This window comes from Pararge aegeria, chromosome 1 (assembly GCF_905163445.1).
Source record: "Pararge aegeria chromosome 1, ilParAegt1.1, whole genome shotgun sequence".
In the NCBI taxonomy this organism is placed as follows: domain Eukaryota; kingdom Metazoa; phylum Arthropoda; class Insecta; order Lepidoptera; family Nymphalidae; genus Pararge; species Pararge aegeria.
Window position 1 is genome coordinate 7,617,584 of NC_053180.1, and position 16,237 is coordinate 7,633,820.

Here is a 16,237-nt window from a genome sequence, read left to right on the forward strand (position 1 = left end):
ATTCTTAAGTTTTCATAACTAGTACTGGCGATTTTCTCCATTGGAAATCATGTGCCCGCTTAGTGTATGAACGAAAATGCCAGTAGTTTAGACTCGTAAACTAAATTAGTCGACAAGTTGAAAATGGTACAAAATAGAGATACTGCTTTTAAAATTGGAAAGAAAAATGTGCTAAAAGCGTGTATTAGTACATAAAAAATTGCAAAAGTTATTAACATTTGAAAATGAAAAAAAAATTGCCAATTTTTCATAAACTATTAATATTTAAGAAATTTCAAAAAAGATACTGAAAGAGAAGGAATTTTCCAATAAAAAACTCAGAACTCCCGGAACTCTATCTCCATTATTTATAATTTAAATTTATCGCTGAAAATAGGTCTGCGCGCGACATTTTTAGATTGCGTGCGCGACGTCAAATGCGTGTTACATATACATTAATTAATTTATTTAAAGTATTGAATATTTTTTTTTTTATTTGAAAAAATTACGGTGAGTTTGAACACTATAAATAACTTATTTCCGTTGGAAATTTTGCTTAAAGTTAATTGTTCAATAAGTTAAATAATTGTTAACTAACAATAATTTCTCGATCTTCCGTCTTAATTGTAAGTGAAAAAAAATGTTTAAATAATAGTTGTCAAAAAATTCCGCTTCGTAGGGTCTTTCTTTCATATATACTTAACAACATCGGGCCATAAAAGTAAAATATTTACACTTTGTTTATATTACTTTGTACCATTTTCAACTTGTCTACTAGACTAAACGCTTTCTTACGTAATGAGTCTACAGTTGGAAAATCACAACACAATAGTGTTAGCTCTGAGACTTTAGTATTCAAAAGGTATACCTTGCTTACTTGCCCCTTTCTTTTGTTTTCATCTTACAATAGTTGTTTCTGATACTTATTTCCTTTGGTTATATTTTCTATTTTATAACATTTGTATGAAAAATAATTGTTAGCACAGCCTTTTCAGCAATTTTCTCCTTTTTTCTCTTTTTTGTTTATTTTTCTGTTCCTTTTGTTTTTTGGTTGCACCTACAGAGAAGAATTTACTACACAGTTCATGTCATTTTTTAATGACTTTTTATAGCATCCACATAGACAAATTTACTTCGGGCATTTTTCAGTAAAAGTTTTCCAACAACTAGGCGACCGTTTACAAAATTTATTTTCATACGTAAGCGCCGTGTTACATAGAGATTTAAAATAGTCATACAACTGTTTACATGAATGCTGTCGTGGCTACGTTATGAGCGGAGATCACGAGTAATATATAGATAAACAATCGAACGAGTAGGTAGGTAAATAAAATAATATAGAAACTCTTTGATCGCATGACTTTCTATTACCTAATTATAGCATTTATCGCTTACATATTATATTATATTATGTATTTAAGATAGATAGAAGATATATTATATCCTCTCAAAAGTCAACATCTCTTGCATTGAAGAAATTATAAATTACTCCGTACAGATTCTCCTGCTTTTTGCAAATTAAGCGTAATTTTCATAGCATACCATGGAATTCCGCAAAGTAACGCCTGGCGATTGTCCATTTTGGATAGAAATCAATTTTTTTATGATTGCTTCATGATAATCACTATTATGTGCTAACAATATATGAACTGATTTTAATGAAATTAGGATTAAAAATTATAAAAGTTAGAAAATTTTTAGAAAAGTTCCTTCAGATCAATAGCCCGAGGGTCACAGGCAGAAGTTAGTGCAGAATACAGAGACGTAGCTACTGTTAAACAAACTAATGTTACTTCATTCATTCCTTCAATGGCCTGTACGTCTTGAGAGACGGTTCAAAACACTGTCTAAGCAACACTTCTTTGTATGGCTAAATAAGCCGATGCTTGAGCGACATTTACGGCCGCAAATATGGCAGTTGAACCCTTTCCATGTCCCATGAACCCTATCATTTTTTGAGCAAGAACACCAAGCCAAGCTTAGTCACAGATACGGCATCCCTCATTTAACCAAAAACTTTTCGGTAAAAGTAGAATTAATATAATCAGTCTAGGAATGGCAGAGTTATGGAGTTGAATCGACAAAAACTTCCATTGTATATTACCTAATTAAGTACTTCGCTAATGTAATTGATGAAACCTCCCTTGCATTGAAATTCAGCCCCTGCGCTCATCGTTATACAAAACAGATGTGAGGGTGCTCGAGAATCCTGCTTTAAGAATGCTGACTGAACTCTGACATTTAACAGAATAATTTTGCTTTAATTATATGAATAACCTATCTCGGCTCGCAAGCTTCTCTACTTCTACTAGTAATCATTGAAATTTCCTGCATAATTTACACGAAGGTGCTAATAAACATAACCGTTCCTTTTAATACTAACTTAGTATTTTTAATTCATAATATACTAGCTGTTGCGAGACTTCGTACATTTTGCGATTGTAAACGAACAAGTAGTAAATTAAGCTTATTTGCAAACAAACAACAAACAAACTTTTAGTCACTTCATGCCATTTAACGGTTGACACTTGACAGTAATCATTGTACCTCTAAGCGTTCACCATAAAATGGAAAAATGGGAAAAAAATTGTGACCTTACAACATTCCGCGGCTGTAAAGTGACACGTGCGCGGGCGTTTTCACTATTTTTGGACACAATGCACTGCAAACAATAATGGCTAAATGAGGATTTTGTACGTTCTTAATTCTTTGTATACGAAGTGGGTAAGATATATGCGGAGGAAGCGTCGGCATTTGCACAGTTCGACCAACGCTTAAAACATTCAAATGCAATAAAAGATTCAGGTTTTCTAAATTACTCACTGGCACAACAACATTTGCATGTAAAAGGAGGTAAATACATTTGTGAGCTCGAACGGGGCTATATTTAGCGGGGATTTTTTTTCGTAAACAGCAGGAGAATCTGTATGGTGAAATTTATAATTTCTTGAATCCGTATACTCCACACCAAACAGATCCTCGGCAATGTATCCTCTACACACGTTTCGCTCCGAAACCGGAGCATCCTCAAGAGATGTTGACTTTACAATGAATAATTGTTAAGAAGAAGAAGTTGTTCCTTGTACCCAATATTTAACAATTAGCATCTTAGTATTAATTTACTTTCTGCGCATTTAATCTAAAATTATCTTAACACTTAACAAGCCTTAAATAAACTTATTTTTTAAATAAGTTTTTATTAGATACTTAAAGCTTGTCTTTAGAATGCTGACAAAGATCTTAAACACTAGATGAAAAAACTAACGATATTAGGTTATTAGTCACGTATCTTAAGCTGCAATTTTTTTTTAACGTCTCTTACTATAAATTGTATCAGTAGGTTATTTATAGCCCGATCAGACTAGACTATAAAGAGGTTTTATAGCGGGGGTAGAGTCTTTCATCAATAACAGGGGTCGAAACAACATAGCATTAAGTACACAAATCTAATCGAAAGTGTACCTATCTGTTTATTTGAGGCACAGCTCAAAGTTGTTCTGGGGATATTCAAAAGTTACTTTTTATTCCTAAAAAGTACTTGAGCCGTTGCTACGAGGTTAAAAAAAAATGTTCGCACGTATGTTACAAAAGCATAGATACACATAGATTATTTTTATCCCAGGGAAACAAACGGTCTGAAAAAAAGCTTGCATTATTAAAGCAGTAGAGTATGGTTTCCGGGGGATTTAGAAAAAAGCCTTTGATGCCTGATCAGCTTAACTGATCTGTGCGCGATTTAACATAGAGACCAAATCTTGAATCTTGCTTCCTGGTGACAGTCAGATCTTATACTTTAAATACCGGGAATATTAACACTTTAAACACAAACGTTGATTTAGTCGCAGGCAACATCCAAGTAATTAAACCTCTCTCTCATATTATAGTTAAAACCCCCACGTGCCAGCGTTACACATTTTTTTATTTTGATTGAAACTCTTTATTTATACACCAGTACGAAGTTAGGAAAATAAAAGAAGAATAGCAATACAAAGATGAAAGTAGAATACAAAAGGCGGCGCGGCGCTTGGTAGCGTTATTAACGTACTGACATGATGGTGATGAAATATTGTTTTTAAATTCAGTAAAATAGTCAGCATCATCATCACTGGACATAGGTCTTTACTCTTTTGTAGGACGCGTACGAAGCGCTTCGCATCTTCGTTTCTGATCCGCACCGCTAGGATCTGGAATTCCCTTCCAGCTTCCATTTTCCCCAGTGAGTACAATATGAGTACCTCCAAATCAAGAGTGAATAGACATCTTCTAGGCTACATCATCGCTTAACATCAGGTGTGATTGCAGTCAAGCGCTCGTCTATAAACATAAAAAAAAATATTCTAAAATCCACGGTCTTGGGCCGCTGCGGCTCCCAGCGACTCGTTTGATGTTGTAAAACATTAAGATACAAAAAAAATAACTTTAGCAAGTAAAGCTCAACCCTAAACCATAAACGGCACGTTCATGATTAATTGCACAGCAATTACTTTAGAGAAAACTCACGTCAGAATGATCTCGTATTCTAGACAAAATACCCAAGATAATTCGAGCGCAAAGAGAAAGGGGAAAATAAACGAGAAAATTCTCTTGACATAAAAACGATTATCATCGGACAGATCAGGAAGTATTAGGTATTTTAGATTCGATAAAGATATTGGATAGTGTATCTATCTTAATAAATTCGTTTAGTTAAAAGTTACGTAGCGATGGATTATTTGATATATCTACGTGATCAAATCAAATCACAAATGTGATTTTATACAGTCATATTTAATTATAAAATGCGCACTAGAAATATTATGGTGTATTTTAGAAGTTTCATAAGTGTTACCTGCCAATACAAAGCATAACATTAGCGATATTATGTAATTGAACTAATACTGAATTTAATGCATAAGATATTTCCGACTCTAGTTTCTGGTCCGTTTTAGACCAAACACGAAAACATTTTAAAACGGAGAAAAAACCAAAGTATTGCTTTTAATACAAATTAATAACTCACAAAGTGGAGAAAAAACCAAATTAATTACTCACAAAAAGGAATCGTAAATCCGTAATGTAACAATGTTTTAATGGACTTAACGACAGAGTTTTAAGCATAAGAAATGAGAATAACGTGGAACCTGGAATAACAGCAACCTCCACAAGTTGCTGTTGGGACTTTTACGTAATAATTGATAGACGAAGATGGCCCACATGATGATATAGAAGTTAAAAACTATTGCCAGAGCAACACGTCATGCACGGACTACGTCCTACAACGAGCCGCCCTGTGTAATTTTTAGGTGTAGGTCTTTGGTAATTACATTGGCAACCACGCTCTTAAGGACAGAACACAGCTATGCTGCTTAGCGGCAGAAAAAAGCATGACGCTAGTAAGTTTCTACTCCCCAGACAAGCAGCACTAATAGAGGTTTTTGTGACAGCTCGTGTCACAAAAACCTCTATTAGTGAGAAAAAGCTAAAGTTTACAGTGCATTAGATATTCCTGCTTAGACGTATTAAGAATCTTGATTTTTCCGTTGAATTACCAATAATACCATACATTGAAGAAGGGACAAATCGTCTTTGATACGCAGTTGACCGTAACTATTGTTAGCATGCGGTAGGAACGCAAACACCTTACCCCACAACTGTCTGGTGAACATATTAATTTCACTTGAACAAATATTATACTAGTTCGTGTTTACATTGGACCAACGTAAATAGACATTGCAATCTGCCATTTAATCTTATGAACTAACCTCAAATTAAATGCTACGGGTCACCAATACTTATATCTTAATAGCCTATAACAGTCCACTGCTGGGCTAAAGTCCTCTCCCAAAGGGAGTGTTTAATTTATTCACCACGCCGCGCAGGGTAGACCGGTTGGTGATTAGTCAGTAGATGGTAGTAGAACAGAGCTGCCCCTTCGCCTTTATATTCCCTTAGTCGTCTCGTACGACTCCCTGGGGTGAGGAAGGGTGGTAACAATTGTATTCTGATCTGCCGCCACCACACGCGCACACGCGCTTTCAAGACAATGGTTATTGGACAATATAAGATCTTTTAGATTTTAACTTTGGCTTGCTACTTTATTATTTTGTGGTTTATGTTTTCTCTTAGTTATAACTCAGTTGCGGAAACTTTATTGGTTTATGTCCCATTACATTTATAAAAAAATCATAGGTATTATTTATAAGCGTAAATGTAATGTTTGTCGCAATAAAATGCCTATAGCCTAAATATATTCCCATGCCTTCCTGCCTAAAGCAAAGATTCGATTATTAAGATCTTTACAGAAGCCGTGTTTCCTTGTTAATTAATATAAAACATGAATCACGAGGCCTCGGGGACATATTAATAAAGTTTCCAACAATTTAGACGCTGTTAGCAATTACGTACTTACTTATTACTTGGGCTGATTTCGTTTGGTTGATCCTGATGAATTAAATCTATTCTTTTTACATATTCAAAAATTATTGAAATATTCGTGTACGTTACTCGCAAAAAATAAATATGGCTGGCCCTATTCGATTTTTTTTGTTTGCCTCAATAGGTTAGAAAAAGGTAAAACTTTTAGGAACAGCCCAAAAGTAAAACCTACTTAGTTAGTTCTTACAAAATCAGATAATTTTGTGGTCTTGCCGTTTGCGTTAGGTGCAACTGCTATCAGTTATTTATCTTGGGCAGCATAATCATTTGCAATCGAAGATGTAGTGGAAGCCCGGGCATAGCGAATAACCCAGGGAAAGCTTATACCCATCTGTATTTCGAAATGACGCGTCTGAGCGCGCCTGTCGCATGCCACGAGGTCTTTCCCCTGTTCCTCAGTCGTAGGCTATGTAAGTCGACTGTTTATATCCACTTTTGTTTATAAACATTAATATGTTATCTTACAAATACTATATTATAAAAAATATATTACTACACAAGTCATAATTGTGGTGCTACTGTTTTGGCTTGGTTGCGTATGCGATCATATTATTTTGTGTTATATTTGTTAAATTTCTTTGTATGTATGTCTTTTAACTCATCGAATTCATAATCAATATAGAATATTTTTTCCTCATAGTTTTTAATGTGGTTAATTTTGTCGACAACAAGCAAATTTTTGTAATTCTTTTGAGAAATAAAGATCTTAACCCATAATGTGGTTATTTTTTTAAGATCTTTATTTATTCGAAATAATTTTAAAAAGTCACTTGAGACAAATTTTTCACAAAAAACTGACTTCGGAAATAAATGCTATGCTAACGGGAAAGTTCATCAAGTTTGATTACTATGTGCAGCTTTCAGCCGCGAAAAAAATGCAACTACTACTCACTTTGGTAGTAAATGTGAGTATACCTCGATTTCTATACATACTTAAACGGGTTCAATTCTGTATGGAGGGCACTCTATAGTCAAAACTGAAGCTAAAACTGTATTTTTTTTCATTTTTGGTTATCTTTCTGTATCTTGGCTGCGCAAAACTTTGAAACTACTGCATGGATTTAAATTAAACTTTGTATAATTTGAGTTCATACTACGAGGTACTTAATTTGCAACTTTAGGAATTCAATAATAATTTTATTTATTTTAATGAATAGTTCGAAGAAATATTCATAGTAATATTTGACTTACCGCGAGTGCTTGTGTCACGTGATGTCTGTGGGTATGTTAGTATAAATATCGGAGCAATACAAACTTCTCCCGGCCGATGTCTACGAGCCCTGGGGCTCTTCTCATGGCGACCTCTCGCGCTTGCCCCACTCCCCCGTCGACGCCGTGGCAACCCCTCAGCAGGTGGTTATTGACAAGGGTTTATCCGAAAATCGAATACAAACATCAGTCTCTTTCTGAGAGGCTCGGCAACCAGTCAATCAATAACTCTGGTATTCAGGTTGTACATTTGATGAGTGGCGTAATGGCAATCATGCCGAATCAAATCAATAATGCCCTTAGATTATCTTAGATTTAATAAGGTTAATTAATCAATGATTGTTGTTATGGCTGATTCCCGCCATCTTGAATATTGGTATCGAAGAGCAATTAAACAAGTAAAGTTAAGTTTTGATTGAATGTCAATGATTGGTTTACACTTTAATTGCGCGAGTAACATTTGGATTAGTTAAATTAAATGATAATAAAATTATTTGGATATACAACAATTAATATTTTAGTTGTGATTTCGAGAGTAGGTGATTCCATTAATAATTATCTGAATACCTTCAATGTTAAGACATTGTTTGATAATTGTCAATAAGAGGTGATACAGTTAACTATTAACCCAATAACTTTTGCTTCTGATTTATGTTAACCGTGGAATTTCTACACTTGTTACCCGGAATGCAGCACTGTTATTTTAAGAGAGGCTGTAAATTGTTAGACGTCCACCATAACTACGTCAAATGTAAACGGAGTTTAAATAATTATTTTTGTACTGAATGGTTAAAGTCTCAGTTTAGTTCTGCCCAAATTTAGTGTAGATCTGTAGAATAATATTGGAGTTAGAGGGTAGAACTACTCAGCGGGCTGCAGAAACCCCCTCACATAGTGTTGCTACATGAATAAAGGCTAAATAAAAAAATATAAAAAATATTTTGGTTAACCTGCAGCATACGAATCAACTAACATTTAGTTTTTTCATTTTACTATTCTTTGTTAGTGGTTCGAGCTGAGACTTATTGATACAAAATATATAACTTAATTTGACGAAAAATTTAACTCACCAATAAGTGTTCGGGAAGTTTTTTCCTAAAAGCTGTGGGTGAGTCATGGAAGATCAGAAGTCATGCCAGGCATCTTTTTAGATAACTCGTTGTATTTCGCACATATACGTATAATAGGCGCTTGTTTTCAGAGATGGGATTCAGTAAACGGTATATGAAAAAAATGGTGGATTTGCAACTTCTGGTGTACCGGTGCGGGACAGTCAGAGATATATCATTGAGCACGTTGTTACATTGAATTTTGTTTTGTAATATTTTATGTAAATAACACAGATCAAGAATATCCCGCCTGTTTCGAAGAGATGTCATTTTAAACACTGCCAATCGCTGATTATATGGCTGTCTGTGTGAAAGGCCACTGACATGAAAAGCTAGGTGCCGAGTAATAGCGCGCTGTACACTTTCAAGGCGCTGCGAGTATAGATATTAATAATAATAGATATTTCTATTAGGTTTCTTTATGATATGTCATACATTTCTAGTGTACAGGCGTGATGTTGTTTTGTTATATGTTATTTCATCATGATCATCATCATGTCAGCCCATTACCGGCCAACTCCTGGGTACGGGCCTCTATCACCGCTTCCTTAAGTATATGGCTAAGTGCTATACGGCTCGCTCTACCTTAATATATCCCGAATTTCTCGGTCATTTTTGATGTGTTGAATTTTTAAGTGCATTTGAATTTTTAATGCTTTTCGACTCCTATCCATTGTTCGTTTGAAACACTTGTACTGTGGAACAAATAACACACGTAATTTGAAAAGACATTTTAGCACGCTTACGTTCCGTTATAAAGAGGAATTTTGCCTGTACCCAAACCCTTTATAAGTCCTTATGTTTTAGGTGTTACTTCAAAAGGCCGAATTAAGTGTAACGGACACTGAAATATTCAAAACAAAGTACCTTTAAGTTGAAAAGCCCTGAAATCTAAATACAGTTCTTATTGCGATGTGTTAAGAACTTTTTTGTAATTGAGTGAAATTTTGTGTGTGATTCTGCCACTTATACGGCTAGGTTAGGTTAGGTTAGGTTAGTGTACCCATAACACAAGCAACGCTTACTATGGGGCTAGATGGCGACCTGTATATAATTGTTGTAGTATATTTGTTTCGGCACGTAACTGTAGTGTACAAATGCAGTGTAGGTACTTTTGTGCGTCGTGATTTAGATGTGTGTGACTTTCCGCTCCGTTTCATTATTGTAATGAAAGTTAAATAAGTGAGATAAATCAGGTATTAATTAATGAAATAATGTATTGATTTATTTATTTACACATAGTTTTTAAAATAGTGTGTTAGACGTGGTGACAACTGCATTCGGATCTGCCGTTACGAAACAGAGCGGATTCGGATGCAAATTCATAGTTTTAATTATATTAGAGGATCCAAGGCACATTGAAAATAAAACAACGGTATCATTTTAATATGTAGTTTGTTTATTTCCAACTATTATATCGAAACGCATAATTATTAATAGTTTATATTGAAAAACATCAAAAAACATGAACGTAACTATTATGAAACAACTATACACATTTCCAATGGATAACATAATGTTATTACCGTAAGTTTTAATCTATTAAATAATGTTAAGAAGGCTCAGACTTTAAATTTTAGGGTATAAACGTGCATGCTTTTTTTCGGTACCATTATTTTCTAAATTGACTTTGTTAGGTTTGTACTCTCCTAACACTTTGCTTTGTTAATCATGGTATTGTACATGCGAAAGCATGTTTGTTGCTTTATCCTTCTTCCACGTAGCAGCAGAGCAAAGGATTGACGTGAATATTTTAAAATATTTAGTTTTAAAGCGTAGGCATGTAGTCTATGGATCAGAGTGCTTTTAATGACGAAAACTGCTGATTTAAAAGGCAATATGCTTTATGACTGATATCTAATGATTTATGATTCATATATTATGAAAACGTATTTTTGTTATATTTTAAGTGAGATTCGTCGAGAAACGTCGATTTGAAAATATGACAACGTAGTAACTTGAAGAGTCATACTAAAATAGAATAGCCGAATGGAATGGACTTGAAACACACTCCCGAAAAACCTTTTAAGAAAATAAAAAACTATATTTTCTTATAAAATAAATTTAGCACTTTCTGAGGTGTGATTTGTGGGAGAAGTTTGCAGGTTATCTTAATCCTACGGGTAATAAGAAACTCTATGCAGCTATAAGTTCTAGTAGCGGCCCATAGCTACTAATGATATTTTTAAAAGATACTGAGTTTATTGGCTGGCTTTCTTTCATGCAGCAACTTTTGATTTTATAATCGGGATATATTATCACGGCTAGCCTGGTGAAATACCGCTGTTTCCTTTTGCGAGGAGGTGATGACCCTGAGCCGGCGGAGCGAGAGAAAGGACATTATCACTCCCCTCTCGCAGGGGACGCACCAGGCGCCGGAGGGCAATCAATGACCTCCGTCCCCCATGAGTTGCAGGCCTGCGGGTGGCGAATTTAAGGGGAAGTTTGTCACCCGACTATTGACAGGCTTGAGAAGGTGGCGTGCGCTTATCTGGAGGATTCGGCAGTGACAAGGCCATTGACGATGGGACACGCCATGCAGGGTCAAAACCTTGGCGAGAGTGCGGTGAATACGCAAGTGAATCCCGTACACTCTCTTATAGGTCTGTCGAGGGACACAGAGTTTTTAGTATGTGCAAGTCCCACTTAACCATTCCGTTTCCCCTAACGGAGTGGTATGCTTCAGGCATTTTCTCTGTTACAAAAAGAAAAAAAAACCTCTCATAATCGCGTCTATACTGGACTGTCATTACCTCCGACATTGCTGTGATAGGCACGTTGCAATACCAATACCGCTTAGACAGTATTGAGGGATTATTCTTCTTTTCTTATTCTTCTTTAAATTTAAATTTTGATTTGGTTTATTTGGATTTGAACTAATTTATTTCTGACATGTATTAATTTAATTGCATTTAATTTGATTTTGTAACTGATGTACGGTGTTAAATTTTTTATGGGTAAAGCCTGAAATAAATGATTATTATTAAAAGAAGTTACCAATTTAACCTCACAAAATACAGCTTTCAATGTTATACTGAAGCCGAGCCCTGGTTATTTTGGAAATTTCCGGAAATTTAGGACGGAGTACTGACGAACATTTAACATTTCCGTACGTACGATGATGTGTGCCAATTAGGTAAGTAACGTTATATAGATACAACTGCTGTATCCACTATAGAATTCACCAATAAGAGGCACAATGCTATACCTAGGACCGGATACAAACTTGTTGGGAATCGAAATTAAAATCGAAATTCGTATCTATTAATTTAAACTTGATAAAACGTTGGTTGATAAATAGTTCCAATTGTCAAACAATTTTCGAATAGTGTTTGGCATACATAGATACTTTAAAAAGTCAAGAAAGTGTTTATACATTGATACATTAAAAAAAAAATCTAGTTATCTGAGACAGTTGCATTTCTTTACATTATTATTCAATTGACAGGTTAGTGCCTGATGTTAATAAATAATCAATATAAGCCAAAATCTTCAGATGACAGAATGAATTTTTAATGGGATCCTTATCTTCAGAGTAAGAATAGAATAACACTATTAAATTTAATAAGCCATCTCAATATTTTCGGTTAGGTTAATTATTAAATTTGGGCTTATCACAATACGAATCCATGATCTAAAGAAACATTTCTCAATAAAACCTGAAGGTCACAATTACCATAAAATTGTGTACAAAAAAAAGCATGCACATTTAGACCCTACATAGAAAAATAGTTTTAAGATTACAACAAGTTACATTTAGCTCCATTAACATTAGAAATATTTAACTTTACAAAACGTTCTCTTCAGTCGGCCACAGGCTTTTTGATTCTCTGCCATTTTTGCATAGGTCGAGGAAATTTTTATAATCGTGAACGACCTGTTCAGAAATAACTGAGTTTTTCCAATAAGAAAATATGTATAACTCACAATAAAATACCAAACTCCTCATATCAATAGTATATTATTGTTTGTCAGACAGGTGTATTCCGATATATTCAGCAATAACTCACGTAACATGTATTGGGTAAATAAATCTCACGAACAAAAAACGGCCTGCAACCGCCAACACTTGCCCGAAGCTGACAGACAATTTCAACGATAAGTAAAATAGAATCTATTTGTACCATGGAATAAAACGGATCCCATATTACGTACACAAATATTGACAATACAAAGGAAATTTTACAAGAAAATTATGTAGCAAATTACAGCTGATAAATATGTAGGGGGTAGACTATTTCAATATAATAAAAGTAAGAAGTTATAACTACTCATAAAAATATTATACATATTTTATGGTTTTATCTGTGACATTATCAATAACTGTCTGAATATCCGATGAAATTTCTTTCATATTGTTTCTGAAGTCTGAAGATAGTTTGAAAAAATAACGTGCAAATACATTCGGATTAGACAGAATGCTTGACATTCGTAATAAAAGATACCCAAAGTTTATAATACAGACAGACAGAGCTTTCAATATGGAATGAAAAAGTTACACAAACTTTTACAGTTTAAGTAGAATAATAAAAAATTCACAATCCATTAGTCTTTTTCTTATTCACATTCACTTTAAAGCTTACTTTTTAAACTTCAATTAGTGTTTTATTATTTTTAGCGACGTAACTTCGTATCTCCTTTTATAGTTCATTCAGAGGCTCCATTAAAATTTAACTTTTATATTTTCAACAGATACTTATAAAATTGCAATAAGTGCAATACTTGAGCAGGTAAACTGTTAACATAGGACATAATGAAAGATTGCGCTACCCTTCTTAAGTAAGTGATGCCTGCTGAAGCTGCTGCAGGATGCACCAGTGTCAGTTATAACCTGAATTTCAATCGCGCTTTTGACTTATCCATTGCTGCACAATTGCATACCTCAGGATTTTTACACTCCTGTCACTCGATGTTGTCTGTTAACCTAGTGAGAGTCTAACGAACGTGGCGGTGTGTTATCCAGTTTAGGTTTGCTGCCATGGAACCCAACGTTCATACGTTCTACACAAGATATGTGACCAGGGTCAGCATAGATAAGGAAGATGGCATAAAATGGAACATCCTCTTCCTAAACGATTAATGTGTAACATAGGGTAGGCAGTGCTTTTGTGCATGTACAAAATTACACCACGGGTTACCACTTCAGCCTCAATGATGATGAGAAGATTTGTGCTGATGGCGTCATTCGAAATTCGCTGGATGGCGATGTGTGTGTTTTCGTAGTATATTTATTTATTTATTAATAAAAAAAAAAATTTGTTACTTAAGTACGGTTTTAAAAATGGCTTAGTGTGTCTCTCATGGCATCGGCGGTTTGTAAGTTGCGACGAACATAAGAAAACACTTTTAGAAATAGTTTCACAAATGGATGGAATCAACAAAGAGTTTTAGTTTAACAGCGGAGAAGAAATTACGTTTGTCTGTAAGTAATCCTATTAAAGCATTGAGTCATATAACAAATAATGATATAATATTATTAGCAACGTTTGACCTTACATTGTAAGCTCATAACTATATCATTTCTATCTCTATAGATTATAATTCCAACGTAGGGGTTCTTATTTTGATAAACTAATTTTCTTTTCCTACCCCTTTCTCTTTTGTAATATTTTTATCTTTTGGCTAAAACGAATGCATTCGGTAAAACCTATACATAATGATCCGCAGCGAAATTATCACCATCAGGTTCAACAGCAATTAACAACTTTTTAAAAAAGAATTAAGACTACGAAAACAATCTTCTCTCGATTTGTTCACACGAAGAAAGACACCCTTAGCAGAAATTAGTTCATACTTTATTTTGAAAACCGCTTATGTTTGCTTTTTACTCACGTTATAACGTATGTATAACGTTATTGTAGTCTCTGGCATGATACAGCAAAAGAAAAAAAAGCGAACACACAATATTTGATACGCATTTCGATTAGATTTGTATCAAAATAATAAGAGCCCACTCGCATTCTTTTGCATGCAATGAAAAAACCCTTGTTCTGTTAAAAATAGAAGATACTGATGAAAATTAAGTTAATACTTTATTCCATGGTAGGTGCTTTATTACAAGGTAGTGGTTATTGTGAATAAATACTTTGAAAACACTGTGAATTTTAATTAACATATTTTTTTATGAACTTATAGTATACGTGTATGATTATTAGGGTTTCTATTCAGATGTAAAGAAATTCAGTAAAAGGATTCGAAATGTTGTAAATTTAAATATACTTAAGATCACAAAATTAAGAGCAAACAGAACCCTCATTCAGCCATTATTGCATGCAGTGAAAACGCCCCGCGCACATCTCACTTCACAACCGCGGAATGATGCTAGCTCGCAAACTTTCCCATTTTCCCCATTTTATAGTAAAAGTTTAGACCATTATAGGTAAAATAATAACTGCCAACTGCTAAATTGAATAAAGTGACTGAAACTGCCTGTTCAAGAAACACTACTACGGTTTCTGTATTTTCTTAATTCTTTGCTTACAATGTTAGAACAATTATGATCGTCCCCGTCGCTTCGAATTATGGTAACATGGCTGCCAGTGTATATAGCTACTCTACTTTTTTTTACTTGTGTTATTATGTATAATTTTAAATGTATTATTTTCATTAATTTTAAGTGTAAATTATGTTATAACACAAAACAAGAAGGTAAAAAACAAGAAGATAAATACATAAAATTGTGCTTTTAGTAATTTAAATTTTAGTTCCTAGAACACTCGTATAACAAAGGTCCTGTAAAGCACAGGACCAAAATGTCTTGAAACTATTAGAGACAAAAATAAAGTGGCAACAGCCTCTCCAATGATAACAATAGAGAGTTCAGGAAATAGTGAAAATATTGATAATACTAAAATACTAAAAATAGAAGCTCTCTTAAATAGTGAAAATATTGTTTACGCAATAAGACAAGTAAGAAAAAATGGGCTAAGTAATAAGTATATACTTAAACTACTTGAGGTATGCAACCGAATTTGGGTGGTCTACCATTTTTCAATAAAAGAAACGTATACGTAGAATATTTTTACAGTCACAATAATAAGTCTATTACTAATAAGAAAATTATTTCTTCTAAAATTATTACAGTTACCTTTGTTTACGTTCTTAAGAGAATGTAGATAAATTCTAAGAAAAATAGGAAGAAAAATACACAATTCTAATAATGCTTTAACTGTGCCATAAAATTTATAGCATGCAATACAAGTTACATAATCAAAGCTCAGAATCATACTCGTAGCAGCTTGATTTTGGCTGGACTGTTAAAATATTTACATTCATAGTTCCATTTTTTATGGCACAGATAAAATATACAACAGATTGTACAATATAAAAACCGTAGAAAGTTTTACATAGAAAAATATAGTTAGTATTCTAACAATAACATGTAGACTTAAATATAAATTTTATTAATACCTTCTAAGTTTTACGAAGCGTAATTTTTGCTTTTTTACTTTAATACTGACAGACAATTAATACACTTAGAATAATTATATTTATTTGAAATTTCAAGACTAATGATGGAAAATACC